Source organism: Lipotes vexillifer, unplaced genomic scaffold, assembly GCF_000442215.2.
Source record: "Lipotes vexillifer unplaced genomic scaffold, Lipotes_vexillifer_v1.1 scaffold965, whole genome shotgun sequence".
Lineage (NCBI taxonomy): Eukaryota > Metazoa > Chordata > Mammalia > Artiodactyla > Lipotidae > Lipotes > Lipotes vexillifer.
The window spans coordinates 1,679,999-1,698,441 of NW_006769686.1; the positions used below are offsets into that span (position 1 = coordinate 1,679,999).

Consider the following 18,443-nt stretch of genomic DNA (forward strand, 5'->3'; position numbering starts at 1 on the left):
CCTTTCCCTACCTCCTATATACCCCCAACCCATGCCTCCTTGCCCCTCCTGTTTCCTTTATTCTCAGCCAGACACCCACCCACCTCCAGCACACAGAGGCTGCCTACATTGTGAGTGGTTGTAGTCAGGACACAGAGAGCCCTTGACGGCGGCAAGCCCTTCTTGTGACATCAGCTCTGTGGCTTTAGGGGAAAGGCTGTGGCTCCAGGTCCCCAAGGGAGGGGGCTGTTTTTCTCTTCTTGATCGTTCATGTTGCTGCCCGTCTGACTTATAAACTTTAATGGCCAGTTTTAAAGGTTACCGCCATGGGGCACCTTTGTTGCCAGTTTTAGTTTTTTAATTTGGAAACTTTTTTACCCCTTGTGGTCTTGGGAGCAAAGATTTGGGGCCATTTCGGGCTGGGAATTTGTATTTGTGGGTGATGATGAGATAGCACAGCAGCATTCCGGTTCTGGCTCCAATAATCAGAATCTATGGCATATTACCCAGTGGCCCAAATGAACCCCAAAGTGAGAAGGAGAAGACTGACATTGGGATGTATAGTCTTGGGCAGTATCGGTCAAGGACATAGAGGGTTGGGAACTTGTTGGGCTGTCTGAGAAGAGTGGTGACCGTAGTCGAGGCACTGGAGCACCAGGAAAGGAAGGAGACTTCTCACTTTTATTCTAAGCCCTTACCTCTTCTTTTATTTCTAGTTGTAATCCTTTGCTCTGAATATGAACATCATTGACAATGGTCAGGTTTAATTGGGATGGAGGCAAGGCTTCAGATTAGAATTGATGGTTGAGAATGTGGCCCATTGGTGGTTGTCCCAGTGCGGCACAGATACAGGTCTAACACAGAAAGCTTCACTGAGTCTTTTTGCCAAGTCTTTTTGTTATTAATCTTTGTGCCTTTATTTAAAAAAAACCCCAAAACCCCTTTTCTCCACTCAGGGTGACTTCACAAAGCTTCACATATCAAACAATGGTCATTGTCCGCCTCAGAATCATCTGCATTCCTAGGAGAAAAACTGCATTATGGAATAATACTCAAGTAATAGCATCTTGGAATCAGAAGGGATTTTTAATACATAGAACTGTAATAAAACTAAAAAGTACTCGGATACTTGTCTTGTTGTGGCATAGTAATTCAAATAAATGGGTAGATAATCTAACAAATAGACCCTAAGGATGGGCAAGCCTACGAATCCATGGATGCTTAGACACTTACTCAAAGAGATATGCTCTTTATGGACTGTTGGCTGATGTCCTCCCCTCTCTAGTTGTTTGAATGGATTAGGCTGAACTCAGGATTCAACTTTGGATGATCTTGAAGAATTCAGGAAGGGATGCCTGCTATAGAAGGAAGAGATACAGCTTAGCTCTCCACGATATGCAGTACGAGGGCAGACCCTTTGGGACAGTTTTGATACCTTCCGTGGGACATATAATATAGGGTCTTGGATTCAGATCTCACTCCTGGCTGTTCTTCCTGGGCTGGACAGAGCTGGGTTTGCTTCTTGTTCCCTGTGTTGCAGGGCGGGGGAGGAGTGGGGGTTGGCTCGGGGCTGGGCCACAATTAGTGACCTGGAAGCCGGGCTGGGCACCCAGAGGCTATAAATAGCAGACATGGCGCAGTCGCTGAGTGGACTCGAAGCCCAGCCAGACTAGCCGCGTTTCAAGTGGTCTGGGTGGGATTTTTTTTCTCCGTTAACCATTTGTACATCTGGTTTCCTCAGCATTGGTGGGGGCAAAGGAGGAGGGTGGGGTTGTGAGCAGAACCAGAAGTTCATATGTGGAGTAGCTTCTGGGTTAGTTTTGCCATATGTGTATCTTGGAGCTTTTGGGGCCCTCAGGACTAGCGGGCATCTGGGAGTAAAAATGGTGACTGCTAGAAGATAAGGTCTCAGAGCAGGCCATGCTGTGTGGGAAATGCGGAAGTCCTGCAGGGCCCCTGTCTCTAACATATGGTGGGTGTTCCTGAGGAGGGAGAGAAGTAGGGTCTCACATGGAGCCACTCGTTATCTGGGAATAGACAAGGGCTTCTTAGTTCTCAGCACTCTATGAAACAGGCCCTCTGTCACAGCTAAGCCAATCTGCTCACCTTCCTCCTTACAGTCATTGCTAATTCTTGCTTTTCTGCATTTGTTCCCGTCATCTGCCCTGGATTTGAAGTCAGAATACTTTGACTTTTCAAATTAGTATTGAAATATAGTTGACGTACAGTATTATGTTAGTTCCAAGTGTGCTACATAATGGTTTGACATTTGCACACATTATGAAATGATCACCATGATAAGTCTACTAACCCTCTGTCCCCATATAAAGTTATTACAATGTCACTGACCATATTCCTTATGTTGTATATTACATCCCCATGGCTTATCTATTTTATAACTGGTGGTTTGTACCTCTTAATCCCATTCACCTATTTTGTCTCCCTTACCCCTTTTCCCTCAGGCAACCACCCATTTTTCTCTGTGTTTATGAGTTTGTTTTCATTTTGTTTTGTTTGTTTGTTTTGCTTTTTAGATTCTACGTATAAGTGAGACCACACGGTATTTATCTTTGTCCGACTTATTTCAATTAGCATAATACCCTCTAGTTCCATCCGTGTTGTCACAAATGGCAAGACTTTATTTTTTATGGTTGAATAATATTCCATTGTGTATATAATATTCCATTATATATATGATATTCCAACACACACACACACACCCATATATATATATATACACCTTCTTTATCTATTCATCTATCGATGGACACTTAGGTTGCTTGCATAACTTGGCTACTGTAATGAATGCTGCAATGAACAGTGGTGTTACTTTGATTTGGATTCCAGTTCTTCCACTTATTTATTTGTCACTTGGACATATTACTTAAGCTCCCTGGGCTTCTGTTTAATTCATCTGTCAATGAGCAATCTTGATAGACTATCCCATAAGGTTCCTCCGAGCTTTTATAAACCCATATATTGATTTCAATCAGTCCATTTCTATTTTTCTTCCTCAGGATATATTTTTCTTCTTTCCTTGCATATATCAAATGTTTCTTTGCAATTATTTTCTGGCTATTTTCACATATTTATATTTTGTCTCTTCAAGTAGATTACAAGTTCTTTGAAGCAGGAAACCATATCTTCTCTATCTCTACCACTCACTGCACTTACTATGAATGTTGTAGGCAGCGTTAAAGCCCACTAATACTTCTCTGAGAGGCCGGCAGGCAGACTTGGAGGGGATTTTGGGCATAGGAAGTAATGAATGTGTTTTCAGCAGACTCCACTTTGAGAGATGACTTTGTTAGAGTAAAATGGAAAATAGCGAATTAGAGCACAGATGGGAGATTTCATGTGTTTTACTGAACGACGGGATTCCAGGCCCGTTGCTTTGCTGATCCCTTTCTCTTTACCGTTTCTTCTTTCATCTTCTCTTGGAGGTGCTTTTACTTACGGGTGCAGTCTGAAGCAGTGGTTTTTTGGGACACTGCTTTAATAACACTGAGTATGGGACTATATTTTGCATAATGGTAAAAGGACTTTCTGTTCCAAGCATAGGCTCTTTGATATTAGGTTTCAGTTCTTCTAGTTTCAGTAATCCGTCTGTTTGTAGACCTCCTTTAGGCCTGGAGATGAGGATAATAACACTTGCTGATATCTGAAAATGTATATGACATTGTTTTCTCAGTCCAGGGAGAGCAGGGTCTCTCCTGGTTGGCTTTCCTGTCCCAGGGCTTTGATCTTCCATCCCTTGTTTCATCCTTTCTCCTACTTTTAGCTCTTTGGACCAGGCTAAACAATTCCTCCCCTCTTGGGTGTTTACACTCTCCCAGTGTTAGCAGAAGGTTATCGTGTCCAGTCTCAGACGTCATAGGCCATCTGCCTGGCTTAAGCCCCTAATCACTCCTTTTTTATCCTTTCCTCCCTCACCCCAAGTCAGTTATGTGACTCTTCCTGGAGCTCCCCCAAACTTATCTCTACAGTTTCGGTGCCAGGATGCCCAATACTGGGCACGTGAACCAGGCAAGAAAGAGACCGTTTCTCTAACTTCAAGGCATGATGCCTCCCAGCCCTGGGATTTGAGGCAAGGAACTTTCTTTTTGTTGGTATTATCTTTCTTTCAGTTCATTCATGTAATAAACATTTCTTGAGCACCTATTATATGCTTCCTTCTTATTAGACACCAAGAATATAATTCTATTTTATTAAACTTAGCAGACATTTAGGTAATGACTATTTATTTGCAAGGTATTATGTTAGAAGATGGGGGTTCAAGAATAATTGTATCCAGAACTTTGCCCCCAAGGAGTTTATAACCCGGTGGAAGGGCCCCTGACATGTATATACTGAACTGTAATGCAGTGCAGAATGAAATGAGAGCAAATATGGGTCAAACTAGTGTGCTCTGGAAGAAAAGAATAAAGTAGGTTTGATTTTTGGCTCTTTGAAGGAGGTAGGGTTGTGGGCAGCAGGAAGGGATCAGGGAAGACTTTGAGAAAGAGAAGAAATTTGAGCTGGACCTTGAAGGGTAAGAATTTCCCTAAGTAGAGAATGTGGAAAAGGATATTAGACACAGCAAACAACATTCATTCTTTCTTCCCAGAAATATTTTTTGAGAGAATGGGAAAGGGGCATATTAAACAGAACAACACTTATTCCCTCTTTAGGTATTTGTGAGTGCCAACTGTGTGCCGGTCACTGTGCTAGATGCGGTGATAGAGCAGTGACCAAAACAAAGTCCTTGCTCTCAGAGAACTGACAGTCCGGTGAGTTGTCTAAACGAATGTGACCTTTTTCCTCTGTCCCATTGCTATTATCACTCATCATGCTTCTTACTGTACTGAGTCCTTTGAACTGGAAAAGATCATGTCTCTTAACCCTCTGGGCATTGTCATCTCCCTATGTGGTGCCATCTCCATCTTTCTAGATTATTTCTTCTTAGCTAGATTTTTGACGCGTCAGTAACAGAGACCAGATTCTGCACAAGCCTTAGGCAATAGTGATGATTGATACTTTTGATAAACACCCCATATCATTAGAAGATTATGAGATGTCTTATATTTTACTGTTATTTTTACTTTACAGTATACTTTTGAATTCTTTGAAAATTGATAATCTGTATATGTTACAAATGGTAAATATTAAACCAGAAAATATGATTAACCAGAATATCCGCTTCTCAATCAAGCATGTGATTGATACTATAATCATATTTACCTTGGCTGAATCTGCTCCATTTCTTTCAGTTACTGTGCTGATTCTCAAGGCCCATCTTCTGCCCAGCTGATGTATGTTTCTGTTTTACCCATGGTCTCTTCATGGCTTTAGGCCATTTTAATTTGGTCAAGTTAAGCCTTTCTTCCCAAGTCTGCAATTGCCTTTGCCTCAATTCTAAGAGAGGCTGACAGTAGGAATGAATCCAAAATTCCATTCATTTTATATTCACCACATCTGGGTTTCTTTTAGCATCATTTTCCCCCTTGAGAACATTTTCAAGGTTCTCCTAATTTTCTAGGTTTTTTTTTTTTTTTTTTTTGGAGGGGGCGGTGCCTTTTATAAGATTGCTAAGAAGTTTCCAGGACTGACTATCTAGTCTTGAGTCTATTTATGTATCCCCTCTTCTCTACCACCTTCTCTAGATTAGTAAAATAATTTTCTTTTCCTTTCTTCATTTATTCTGTAGGCATCTTATTCTTGAGACCCAAGATGTGGGTGATACTTATCCTCTGTTCCCCTTTGTTTCCTAGGGAACCATTTGTTCTATAAAGAGTAGCCCTGATATATCTTCCCTTATAAGGGAACCCTCTAGGTAGAGAGAGCAGCAATTAGTTTTCATATCTCCTGATTTCACTACAGCAACTACCCTAGTTCAGCAGTTCTGGAGATTTCTAGCCAGACTTTTGTGGTTGTTAACACCGTTCTGAGCCACTAGGGGCCACTCTGTTTCCCTTAGCTCTTTTGACCTAATTATGGGAGAAATATCCCTTTTCCTTTAATCAGTCTGTGTCTGGTCCTGGGGCCACCACATTTGGCCCTGCAGGTTGTGTACTGCACAACTCCAGTGAGTTCCATTCACATAAAGTATGATGCCCTGGAGCCATGCACTGAGCGGCTCTGCCATTAGTTCAGCCAAGGCAATCTCAGTACTTTTTTTTTTTTTTAAACCTTAGACAAAACAGAACCCAAAATACCAAAACCAGAACCAAAAAAACAAAAAAGAAACCCCTACGTTTACTTAGGACTAAATTCTTCCCCACACCATCACTACATTATTCATATAAATAATGCAAGTTCTACTAAACAAACAAACACCTTACATATGTGTGCCCTGGAGTTAGACAGGCCTGGGTTTGACAGTCTGGGTTGACTGCACCACTTGCTGGCTGTGCAACTTCGCTTGAGCAAGTTACTTAACTTGTCTGAGTGGGGGCTCCAGAGTCAAGTGATCTGGTTTCAAAGCATGATTCTACTCAGTTACTAGCTGCGTGACTTTGAGAAAGATACTTAACCTATCTGGCTTCAGTTTCTTTTTCTGTAATATAGGTATATTAACGTACCCTATAGAGATGTAAGAGCTTGATAAGATAATATACTTAGGTACTTTTCACAGTGTCTGGGCACATAATAAACCCTCAAAGTTACTGGTTATGTGTATAATTATTATTCTCATATTTCTTTCCATTTAGCAATCAATATATTAATAAAGACAGCATCCCTTGGTTCAGTGTTCATGTATATAAATGGACTTGAAATTAGTTCTCATTATCATTACACTGAAATATCCTTCCCTACCTAAACAGACAAACAAACAAAACAAAAAGGAGTTCACATTAAAACAAGAATGCGATCTTCTCCTATCAGTTGGCAAAAATTAAGATAGATTATTATAGTTTTGGCAAGAGTGTGGGGAATTGGGCATTCTTTATACAATTCTAGTGGGAAGGTAAATTGATACATTATTTTTGGAGGGCAATTTTTGGCAGTATCAGATATATCCTTTAATCCAGCAGGTAGGAATGTAATCTGTAGAATTATTAACATGCAAAGATATACACAAGTATGTTCAAAGTAGCGTTCTTTATAATAGGAAAATTGGAAACAGTTTAAATGCCTACTGTTACGTAAATAAGAAAAATTATGGTTTATCCGTTCAATGTAATACAAAGAAGACATTAAAAAGAATGAGGTAGACCTGTCTATACCTTGAAAAGATGGCCATGATATATTATTAAGTGAAAAAAGAAAACTGCATAAAAATATGTGTAATATGATCCCATTTTAGGGGGAAAATCACCTCTGTGTATGCTTATATAAGAATAGAAAAATGTCTGGGAGGATATACACCAAATTGTTCACAGTGATTACCTCTGAGGAATGGACTGGAGGTGAAGAGAGGGAGTCTTTTACTTATATACTTCTGTAGTGTTTAAACTTGTGTTAAGTGTAAACTTAAGTGTTAAGTCAGTATGTTTCTCTGTAATCTTTTTAAAAGGAAGAAGAATAAATGGATGAGTTTACCCAGCACCAATTCCTTATCCTGATAGAGTTCTTTGCCTCTTCTTAGACTGATTGATTGGTTTAGCTTCCGGGGCCCACTGGTCCTTGTTCCTTTCCTCAGTCTTGTCTGGCTTGGTGGGTGTGTTACCGGTGGGATAATTCTCAGTCCCTCTGGGAATTTACAAATTCTAATTCTCTTCCAGAGTGTAAGCAGGAGATCAAGTCCTCTGGATTCTTGGCCGTATTTCATTGCTTCTTAGAGCTCCTCTGGCCCTCTTAGATCACCCTAATTTCTAATCTAATGAGGAAGGCACTTTCCTAATGGGCCCCAGGAGTTCTACTTAGGTCTTTAGGCCTATCTTCACTAACCTTACACAAGCTTCACCCTTCTTGAAAGTTTCCTTAGCTCCTGGACTCTTGAAAACCCTGTTCTCATCTCTTGAGAGATATGTGTCTGTTTGGTTGACTTCCTAATATTAAAGCTGGTGCTATTCTTTGGAGCTTAGAAATCTATCCTTTTGTTCTAGACTAGTTCTAGCCTCCGGTTGGTAATTATAGCATGACTCCTAGTGGCATGTGCTGTATTCCCAGCAGATTGTTACCTTGTGTCCACCTTCCTGCCAGGATAACAGAGGCTTCCTTCTTTTCTGTTCTGAAGATTTGTGTCCTCTACGCCACCACTCCCCTTAGTGGACCTTCCACTGGATTCCACCTTCCAGTTTGAGGAACACATCTTGCATTTCTCCATTCTGTCCTCTTCCCCAGTTGCTGAGCCCTTCCACTGTACCTTCTGGAATTAATAGTACATCAGCAGCAGAATCTTCTTTAGCTTCAGTCTCTGCTCTGGGCATTTCTTTCTCCTTCCTGCTCAGAAACCTGGGGATGTTTCACCTGAGGATGTTTCTTTTTTACACCCCTCTCACATGGTAGCTATTTCTTCTCCCATAGTCCTCTTACCACTGAGTTTGAAGGTGGGATACGTGTCCTCCGTGCTTCTAATTGCTGCTTTCCGACTGCTCTCCCTCCTCTTCCCTAAAAAGCCTGGCTTTGAATCTCATGTCATAAGATTATATCATCCATTATTCTTCATTGCTGTTGTAACGCACTGACTCTGAGTCATTCCAACTCATTTCTCGGGGACTTTAGCTCCTGACTCACCACCACTTTCTCCAGTCTTCTCTGATTACCTTGACTTCCTCTCTGTCTCATCCACTGATTACTGTGGACATACTCTAGAGCACTGGTTCTCAACAAGGGGAGGTTGTGCCCTCAGAGAACCTTTGGAAATGTCTGGAGACATTTTTGGTTGTCACCATCTGTGGTGAGGTGCTGCTGGCATCTAGTGTAGTATGTAACATCCAGGGATGCTGCTCAGCATCCTGTAGTGCACAGGATGGCCCCCATGACAAAGAACTGTCTAACCCAAAGGGTCAGTAGTGCCACTGTTTAGAAGCTGCTCTAGGGTCTCCTCTGGACTTTGTCATCACCAGTTATCACAACCCCTCCGTAATCTCAATTTTATACATCCTACTTTCCAACCATTTCCTTTTCTTATCATTCCAGCTCTCCTTCTCTACCTCGACTCAACATTCCTTTAATTCCACAGAGACCTCCAGTCCATTGACCTTACCCTCCTTTTCATTGTCTTGACTCCTTTGATGTCCTGCTTCCTTTCCTTACCCAGCCTCTATGGTCAATCATTATAATCACTTCCTCGCATGCACTCTTTTTTTTTTTTTCACGGGCCTCTCACTGTTGTGGCCTCTCCCGTTGTGGAGCACAGGCTCTGGACGCACAGGCCCAGCGGCCACGGCTCACGGGCCCAGCCGCTCCGCCGCATGTGGGATCTTCCTGGACCGGGGCATGATCCCATGTCTCCTGCATCGGCAGGCGGACTCCCAACCACTGCGCCACCAGGGAAGCCCCCTTGCATGCACTCTTGATTCTGTTGCCCATCTCTTGTGTCATATACAGTTAAACCCAACTTTTCTACCTCTTCCATACCTGCATATGCAGCCAGATACAGTCAGAAAAAAAAAAAACCAAAAAACAAGCATGCTGACTAGTTTCAATTTAAATTCTTGACCAAGAACTTCAAGCGCACCCTTAATAATGCCAGGCCGTCATATTATATTTCCCTAATCCATTCACTCTCCCATCATTCTAGATGACTATTTCATACCTTCTTCTCTTTCCTTTAGTCCCTGTCACCTTAACCTTGCTTCCTAATTTGCTGGGGGAAAAAGAGGAATCAATAAGAAGTGAGTGGCAACAGACTTACGCCACCGCTTCTACTTACTGCTAACATATATACCCTCATATACTGACTTTCTGCTTGTTTGCGTAGATAAATTAGCCATCTACCAATCTAAAAGCAGTCCCTCTATTTGTGCAATTAGATTCCATGTTACCTATCAAGGGAATTGCTCCGGTAACTCTCCCCTCTCTTAACTTTTTGCTTTCTATAAGTTTATCATATTAGCATACAAATGTGCTATTATTTTTCCTACCTTAAATATCCTTCTATTGGTACCCTGCTTTGCCCAGTAATTACTACCCTACTTCTTTGCCCCCTTTGCTACAAAACTCCTTTCAAGAGCTGTCTATTTTCATGATGCTCAATTTCTCTCTTGTTCTCTCTTAAAACCATTTCAGTGGGGTTTGACTCTCACTCTACCAAAGCTGTTCTTGAAAAGGTCACTGCTGACTTGAGAACACTGCCAAGTCCTATACTTAGTTCTTGGTTCCCATCTTTTTTGATCTACAAGCAGCCTTTGATACAGCGGGTCACCTTCTTGACACACTATCTTCATTTGGCTTCCAGAGCTGTGCACTTTCTTGGCTTTATTTTCCACCTCTTGGTTACTTCTTCACAAGCTCCTTTGCTGATTCCTTCTCTTCTGCACTCCCTCCAGGACTCAGTCCTGGGTCCTCTTCTCTTCTCTACCCACCTTCACTCTGACTGATTGCATTCAATCTCATGGCTTCAAATACCATCTTTACACCTGTATCTCCAGCCCAGATCTTCCCAAACCCCACACTTGTGTTTCCAGCTGCTTGTTCAACGTTTCCACTTGAAAGTCTAATAGACAACATCTCAAACTCAACATATTCAAATTGAATATTTCCTTTCCATTCTCTGCTTTATTCTCCCACAGATCTTACCAAAGCCACCTCTGTAACTAGGTTCAGTGGAAGTGGGAAAGGAAGAAAGCTGATTTGGCCAAGTGTTTCCTTAGCTTTTCTCTCATATCCACTGCCCACCTTCCCTTTCTAGGAAGGGACGAGTACAGCCTTTCACATCTCTTGGTCAGTCTTTTCTTTAGACCCTCCCTTAGGTGCCTTTCTACTCTGGCTAGTGGCCTTTGGGGTGGAGTGGGGGTGGGGGGCCCCTGGGGTGGGCATCAGAGGGAATAAATTCCTCTCCCACCCTCTTCCTCTGTTTTGGTGGGTTGGAGGGCCAAAGCCTTGACAGATAATGTTTTATTATCAGCAGGTGTTGCAGATGCCCTGTAACCAGAGCCTAGATTTGGTCCTTCCTTCGTCCCCTCACCTGGAGATGAACCCTGGAGTAGCTGTTCTGTTCCCTAGGGTCAGCCTGGTGTCAGGGCTGCCTGTTCTTGCCTCCTAAGTGAACCTGAGGATAAGGGTTTAGCAAACTCAGTGGGAATCTTAAACCCACAAGATTATGGCTTCCTACGAGGAAGTGGAGAGTGTATCAGTTAGGAAACGCTTAATTAGGTAACCAGGGCATTCTCTCCTCCTCAGTGAAACCTAGATCCAAATGAGTGTGAGATGTACTGTACCTAGAAATGATCCAGGCATCTTCGAGTCCCTGTGGTCCCTGGACTACAGCGGGGAGAGTGGACAAGGGACGCAAAAATCCTGGGCTGAGGGACTAGAAAGGCTGAGAAAGCAGCTTTTAGCGTCAAGCCTGATTACATCCATTTAGGAAAATTCCCTCCTCATCAAGCCTGCCTTGACCCCTCTGCAGAGTCACACTTCTCTGTTTCTCCAGCCCCCTTCTCCCACCACCCTCAGCTCCCCCATAGTGCAACCACACTCCTGTTCTGAGTCGTGGTCTGGTTGAAGTGTATCTTTTAACCTCCACTTTTCTCCTAGGATTCCATCTTTTTCTGGCATCTCTTTAATGCCTCATTATGCCTGCCTGGTTTTCCCTAGGCACTGGAGTTTAGAGTCATCATTGGACAACGTTGGGTCACACCCCTCCTTCACCACCCCAGCTATGTGTTAGGCAGGTGCCCTGTTGTGAATGAGTATTTTGAGCTGAACTGTGGCAGGTAACTCAGGCCTAGCAATTAACCTGCTAGCGCTTCAACTTCCTGACCTTGGAGCCTGTTGCCAGGTTCTTGATTTTCTGGAAAGTGACTTTGTATCTAGAATTTTTTTTTTTCTTAGAACCTCAGATTTCTTGGAATCTGTGCCCTTCTTTAAACTCAGAGTTCAGGGGGGCCAGGCACTGGTACAAGTCTGAAGAGCATGTCCCTCAACAGGTTTGCCATGCTTGGACTTTGGTAGTCACTGCAGTGTTGTGTTAAATATTTTTTACATTCTCATTTGGATGTTTGATTTGATTTGGTTTTCACTGTCTTTTAAAATATTTTTACTTGCTCTTGCCCTCCCTAAACCTAGAGCTCTACAATGATTCAGATGGTACCAGGACCTCTTTCTTGATTTTTCATCCTAATCCATTTCGTCAGGCTCCTATGAGCTCAGTATCTAAACTGCCTATGTTTGCCAGGTTTAGCCACATAGGCAGAAGAAAGGCAGCTTTCCCTCCTCCTCAGAGGCATTTGATATTGTTAGCATCTGCTAGAGCGAGCTCATGGACATCAGCAGCTACGGGCTTTACAGAATTAAGATTACACATACTCTGAACTCTTAAGGAATTCATAATCCGGTAGGATGTTAATGTATACGAATAAACATAGTATATTAGAAACATGTTTCAGTTCACTCATTTGTTTGAAGAATTATTTCAGTAATTAATTGTAAGGAAGAAAATCCCCTCAATTAGCTTAGGTAAAAAGGAAATTTACTGAAAAGGCACAAGGAGATCTGTCCATGTCTAATTTCAGGATACCTAACCATGTCTCACAGGACCTGGAAAGTTAGCGTCTTTCTCTGGGATCTCAAGATCGCTCATCTCAAGACCCACTGACAGATTTGTTTCTGCTCCTGTAAGCTATTGACTGACATGTGGCTTTGGCTTGCCTTACTGCTAACTCTGACTAAGTCTGCATGGCCTTTCTAAGTAAGCAAGCACTATTATCTAATGCAAGTCTTTATAGCAGGAGTTTTTCACCCTGGGATCCATGGATACCTTGAGAATTCATGCTTAGAATTCAGGGTTTCATGAATTGGATGCGGGGGGGATTGCATCTTTATTTTCATTAACCTGTAACAAATTTAGCATTTCCTCTATTATAAACGTAAACAAGGTCAGAATGGCTGTCATCCAAAAGTCTACAAACAATAAATGCTGGAGAGTGTGTTAAGTAAAGGGAACCCTCCTACATTGTTGGTGGGAATGTAAATTGATACAGCCACTATGGAGAACAGTATGGAGGTTCCCTGAAAATTAAAAATAGAGCTACCATATGATCCAGCAATCGCACTCCTGGGCATGTATCCCAAAAAGATGAAAATTGTAATTCAAAAAGATTTAAGCACCCCAGTGTCCATAGCAGCACTATTTACAATAGCCAAGACATGGAAATAACCCAGGTGCCCATCAACAGATGATTGGTTTAAGAAGATGTGATATACACACACACACACACACACACACACACACACACACACACACACACACACAGTGGAATATTACTCAGCTGTAAAAAATGAAATATTGCCATTTGCAGCAACATGGATGGACCTAGAGAATATACTGGTGAAGTAAGTCAGACAAAGACAAATATTATATGATATCACTTATATGTAGAATCTAAAAAATAATATAAATGAATCTATATACAAAGCAGAAATAGACTCACAGACATAGAAAACAAACTTCTAGCTATCAAAGGAGAAAGAGGGTGGGAGGGGTAAATTAGGAGTATGGGATTAACAGATACAAATTACTATACATAAAACAGATAAACAGAAACTAGGGGCAGGCCGCGAATAAAGATGCAGATCTACTAGAGAATGGACTTGAGGACACGGGGAGGGGGAAGGGTAAGCTGGGACAAAGTGAGAGAGTGGCATGGACATATATACACTACCAAATGTAAAACCGATAGCTAGTGGGAAGCAGCAGCATAGCACAGGGAGATCAGCTCGGTGCCTTGTGACCGCCTGGGTGGGTGGGATGCAGAGGGTGGGAGGGAGAGAGATGCAAGAGGGAAGAGATATGGGTGTGTGTGTGTGTGTATAGCTGATTCACTTTGTTGTAAAGCAGAAGGTGACACACCATTGTGGAGCAATTATACTCCAATAAAGCTGTTAAAATTTTTTTTTAATTAAAAGAAAAAACCACCAAAAAACAAAAAATAGATAAACAACAAGGATTTACTGTATAGCCCAGGGAACTATATTCAATATCTTAACCTAGAATGGAAAATAATCTGAAAAAATATGTATATAACTGAATCACTTTGCTGTAACCTGAAACTAACACAATATTATAAATCAACTATATTTCAATTAAAAAAATAAACAAATGTAAGCAAAATTCACCATGTCATTAGCAGTACCTGTGACTTTGTCACCAATAGAAATCACAGATATTTTCATATCATTTTATAGTTGCTACAGATATCATGAAATATAATTTACACTCATCACTACTTGAAATTCTGGTGGTTATTTGACCTTTTACTAGATCTTATAATTTAATGTGTTAATAAAGAAGTACATATATTATTCTGTTACACATTTTATTTTATTTATTTATTTTTAAAAAATATTTATTTGGTTGAGCCAGGTCTTAGTTACGGCAGGCGGGCTCCTCTTAGTGGCGGCTTGTGGCCTCTTTAGTTGTGGCATGTGAACTCTTAGTTGCAGCATGCATATGGGATCTAGTTCCCTGACCAGGGATTGAACCTGGGTCCCCTGCATTGGGAGCATGGAGTCTTAACCCCTGTGCCACCAGGGAAGTCCCCACATTTTAAAAATATTTGAATATGGCATTTAAATTAATTTATTTCCTTTGTAATCTTATATATTTTATTTTATGCATTTAAAAAGGGTCCCCAGGCTTCACCAGACTGCAAAGGAGTCCATAGCACACACAAAAAGCTAAGCATCCGTGCTGTGACTTTTGGGTCACACACCCAATGAAGAGAATCTGGTTGATCTAGAGATTGACTTGTCTTGGGTCAGGTATCCACCCTTGGTCTAATTAGTTGGTGCCAGGGGCTCAGAGTCACACTGATCGATAGATTGATCAATCAATCAATAAAGGACTGATTTCATGTGTGTGTATGTACACTCTTGTTCATTTAACAAAGAATTCGAGGCAGCTTTTTAAATATTCCTTTCAATTTTATTATCTCCCAGTCCTGGAAAACAATGTTCTCTTGGCCTATCCCCAGAGAGTTTGCTGCTGAATATATTTACTAAAGTCTAATGGAGCATCCCTAGACCTCAGGCTGGTTTTAGCAGGAAGCAGCCTTGGAATGGTCAGGATCAATGCTAGAGAAGCTCAGACTATGGGAAGCAGCAGTCTCAGGGCGCTGAATTTGAAAAGTGCTGAGGACTCAAGTTATTCCTCCTCTGCAGGATTTAAAAGGAGCCTTTTGCCTCCCTATCCCCACCTCCCATCCCACTCCCATCCCAGACAGTACATCCCTTGCCCGATACCGACTGTTCTTGCTTTTAGAATGCTGATATGAATAGCTTTGTAAGGAAAGAACTTGCTGAAATGTCTCTGAGGTTGTGCTGTTTGCCCTCGCCTAAACTCTGCTGGACTGTGAGCATGGGAATCTGGGACTGCAAAAGGAAGAACTAAGATGTCCCAAGAGTTCCAGCCCCTTGCGTTTTGGACTCAGTGAGAGATTGGCAGCCAAGGGCTCGTCTCTAACTGGGCTAATCAGAAGAGGTCCTCAGCCAAGACTGGGGTATACTTCCATCCCAAAGCTCTGCAACAAATATAGAGTATAAGCTCCATGTCTGTACCCCCAAACTGAATTCCCAGCACATACTTCAGAGCCTAGCATGTAGTAGATACTCAATAAATATTTGCTGAATGAACCTGAACTCTAGGAGCTCACAGTCTACTGGGAGAGAAAGGAAACAAGTAAACATAAATAATTGAAAATTATTATGACTGTTTTGAGGAAAAAGAATAGAGTGCTGTAAGAACAGATACTTTAGATGACATGGTAAGGGGACCAGGAGAAGTTCCGTTTGAACTGAGATCTGAGATCTGAAAGATGAGAAGGAACCAGCCACTTGAAGAGTAGAGGGAGACAGATATACAGGAGATGCCCTTAAGCCCCTGGCCAGTTAGTAGCAATGCTGAGGAGGAAGTCGAAGTCTGCCTGCCTATTTATCTAGGTTCTTGTAGGCTATCTGTAGAAAAAAGAAGGGGTCTACTGTTAATCCATGGTTAGTCTGTTCACCGCTGCCCCCACCCCACACCATCCCGTACGTATCCAGCTTGGTTTTATAATGCCTTAGACCTACTGTTGCTGACTGACAGTCAAAGGCTCCAGTGTGTGCCCAGCCATAAGAACAATTATCTGTTTATGTGTCTGACTCCCCAACCAGACTATGAGCTCCTTGAAGGCAGTGAACTCCATCTTATCCTTAGGACACGGCACACTATCCGGCATACTCAACACTTTTGATTAATGGCTGAATTAATAATAACAGTTAATATTTATTGAGTGCCTTCTATGTGCCAGACAGTGTAGTGAGGACTTTACATGCGTTATCTCATTTAATCCTCAGAATTACTCTAAAATGTGCGTAGTATTCTTATTCCCATTGTATAACTGGAGAAACTAAGGCTTAGAAAGATAAAGTAATGGACTTGGGATCTGAGTGTAAGCAATTCAACTCCAGAGCCCACACTGTTTTGCCAAATTAAAGTGCTTCTGGTTGCCTTCAGGTAGCTGAGGTTCCTTGGAACTCCAAGAGAGCAGAATTAATATGTTACGTACATGATCTCATTTAACAATCCTCACAACAACCCTCATTGATAGGAATTATTCTACTCATTTTATAGAGAGAAAATTGAGGCTCAAAGAGATCAGTAGACACTTAGCCAAGATCATAAAAAGAATATGTAAGTGGCGGGCTTATTTTCAAAGCTAGGCCCGTGCGACTCTAGATCCCGTGCTCTGTCCCCATTCTGTGCTAATGCCAGTTACTAAGCCACTAGGCAGGAATCTGCTCCATTGACTGTGTTAAAGTCCTTTGAAAGTTGTCCAGGCCTGTTGGGAGCCTGAGAGTCTATTCCGGACAGAGGGAACAGAGTGGAGGACAGGCAGAGGAGTGTGGGAGAGTAGAGACTTTATCTTTTTTAAAAAATCTTTTTGAAAAATTGAGATATAATTCACATACCATAACATTTACCAAAAAAGTATAAAGCAAAAGTATATAATTCCGTGGTTTTACAATATTCATAAAGTTGTGTAACTACAACTACTATATAATTCCAGAACCTCTTCATCACCCCCGAAGAGAAACTCTATATCCACTTGCAGTCATTTTCCATTCCCCACTCCCCCCATTCTTGGAAATCACGAATCTACTTTCTGTCTCTATGTAGATTTACCTCTCTTGAATATTTCATGTAAATGGAATCATACAGTATGTGGTCTTTTGTGTCTGGCTTCTTTCACTTAGCATTGTTTTCAAGGTCCATCCACTGAAGCAAGTATCAGTACTTTATTCCTTTTTATGGCAGGATAATAGACCCTTATACGGATATACCACATTTTGTTTATTCATTCATCAGTTGATAGACAGTTGGGTCATTTTCCACTTTGGGGTTATTATGAATAAAACTGCTGTGAACATTTGTGTGTAAGTTTCTGTATGAACATACAGAATGAAAACATACGTTTTCAATTCTCTTGGGTATATACCTAGGAGCGCAATATAATAACTATATGGATCATATAATAACTCTATGTTTAACTTTCGGAGGAACTGCCAAATTGTTTTTCTTCTATTAATAAACTTTTAAAGTCAAAGTATAAAATGCATACAGAGAAGTGCCCCTATCATAAGCATACAGCCTGAAGAATTACAAAATGAACATAGCTGTGTAATCAGCACCCAGATCAAGAACTAGAAAATTTCCAGTACTCAGTACCTACTGCCTCCAAAGGGTCACCATCCTGGCTTTTAATATGATAGATTAATTTTGCCTGTTTTGAATTTCATATAAGTAGAATTATATGGTATGTACTCTTTTGTGTCTGACTTCTTTCACTCAACAAAATTTTTATGAAATTCATCCATGTTAGTAGTACTTTGTTAATTTTCATTTCTGTATAATATTTTATTGTAAGACTATTCCACAATTTATTTACCCATTTGTGTTGGATGCTTCATAGTTATGCATATGTTTAGATACTGCCAAACGGTTTTCCAAAACGACTGTATCAATTTATACTCATACAAGCAGTATATGAGAGTTCTGGTTGTACCACATCCTTGTCAACACTTGTGTTATCTGCCTTTTCTTTTTAGCCATTATAGTGAATATGTAGTGGTATCCTACTGTGGCTTTTTAACTCCCCCAGTGACTAATGAGGTTCTGTACATTTTCATGTAATTATTGATCACTTAGCTATGACCGAGCCTTTCGTCAATTTTCTGTTGGGTTAGTTGTCTTTTTCTTATTGATTTTTCAGCGTTCTTCAAATATTCTGAAAATGAGTCCTTTGTTGGTTATATGTATTGCAAATATTTTCTCCCACTTTATAGCTTGCTTTTTTGCTCTCTTATTTGTATCTTTTTTTTTTTTTTTTTTTTTTTTTTTT

General features: G+C 41.2%; 1 protein-coding gene across 1 annotated transcript in view; it reads left to right on the top strand.

Moving 5' to 3' along the window:
• Positions 1-18,443, top strand: part of NHEJ1 (non-homologous end joining factor 1) — a 77,587-nt gene that overhangs the window by 46,843 nt on the left and 12,301 nt on the right. The window lies entirely within an intron of this gene.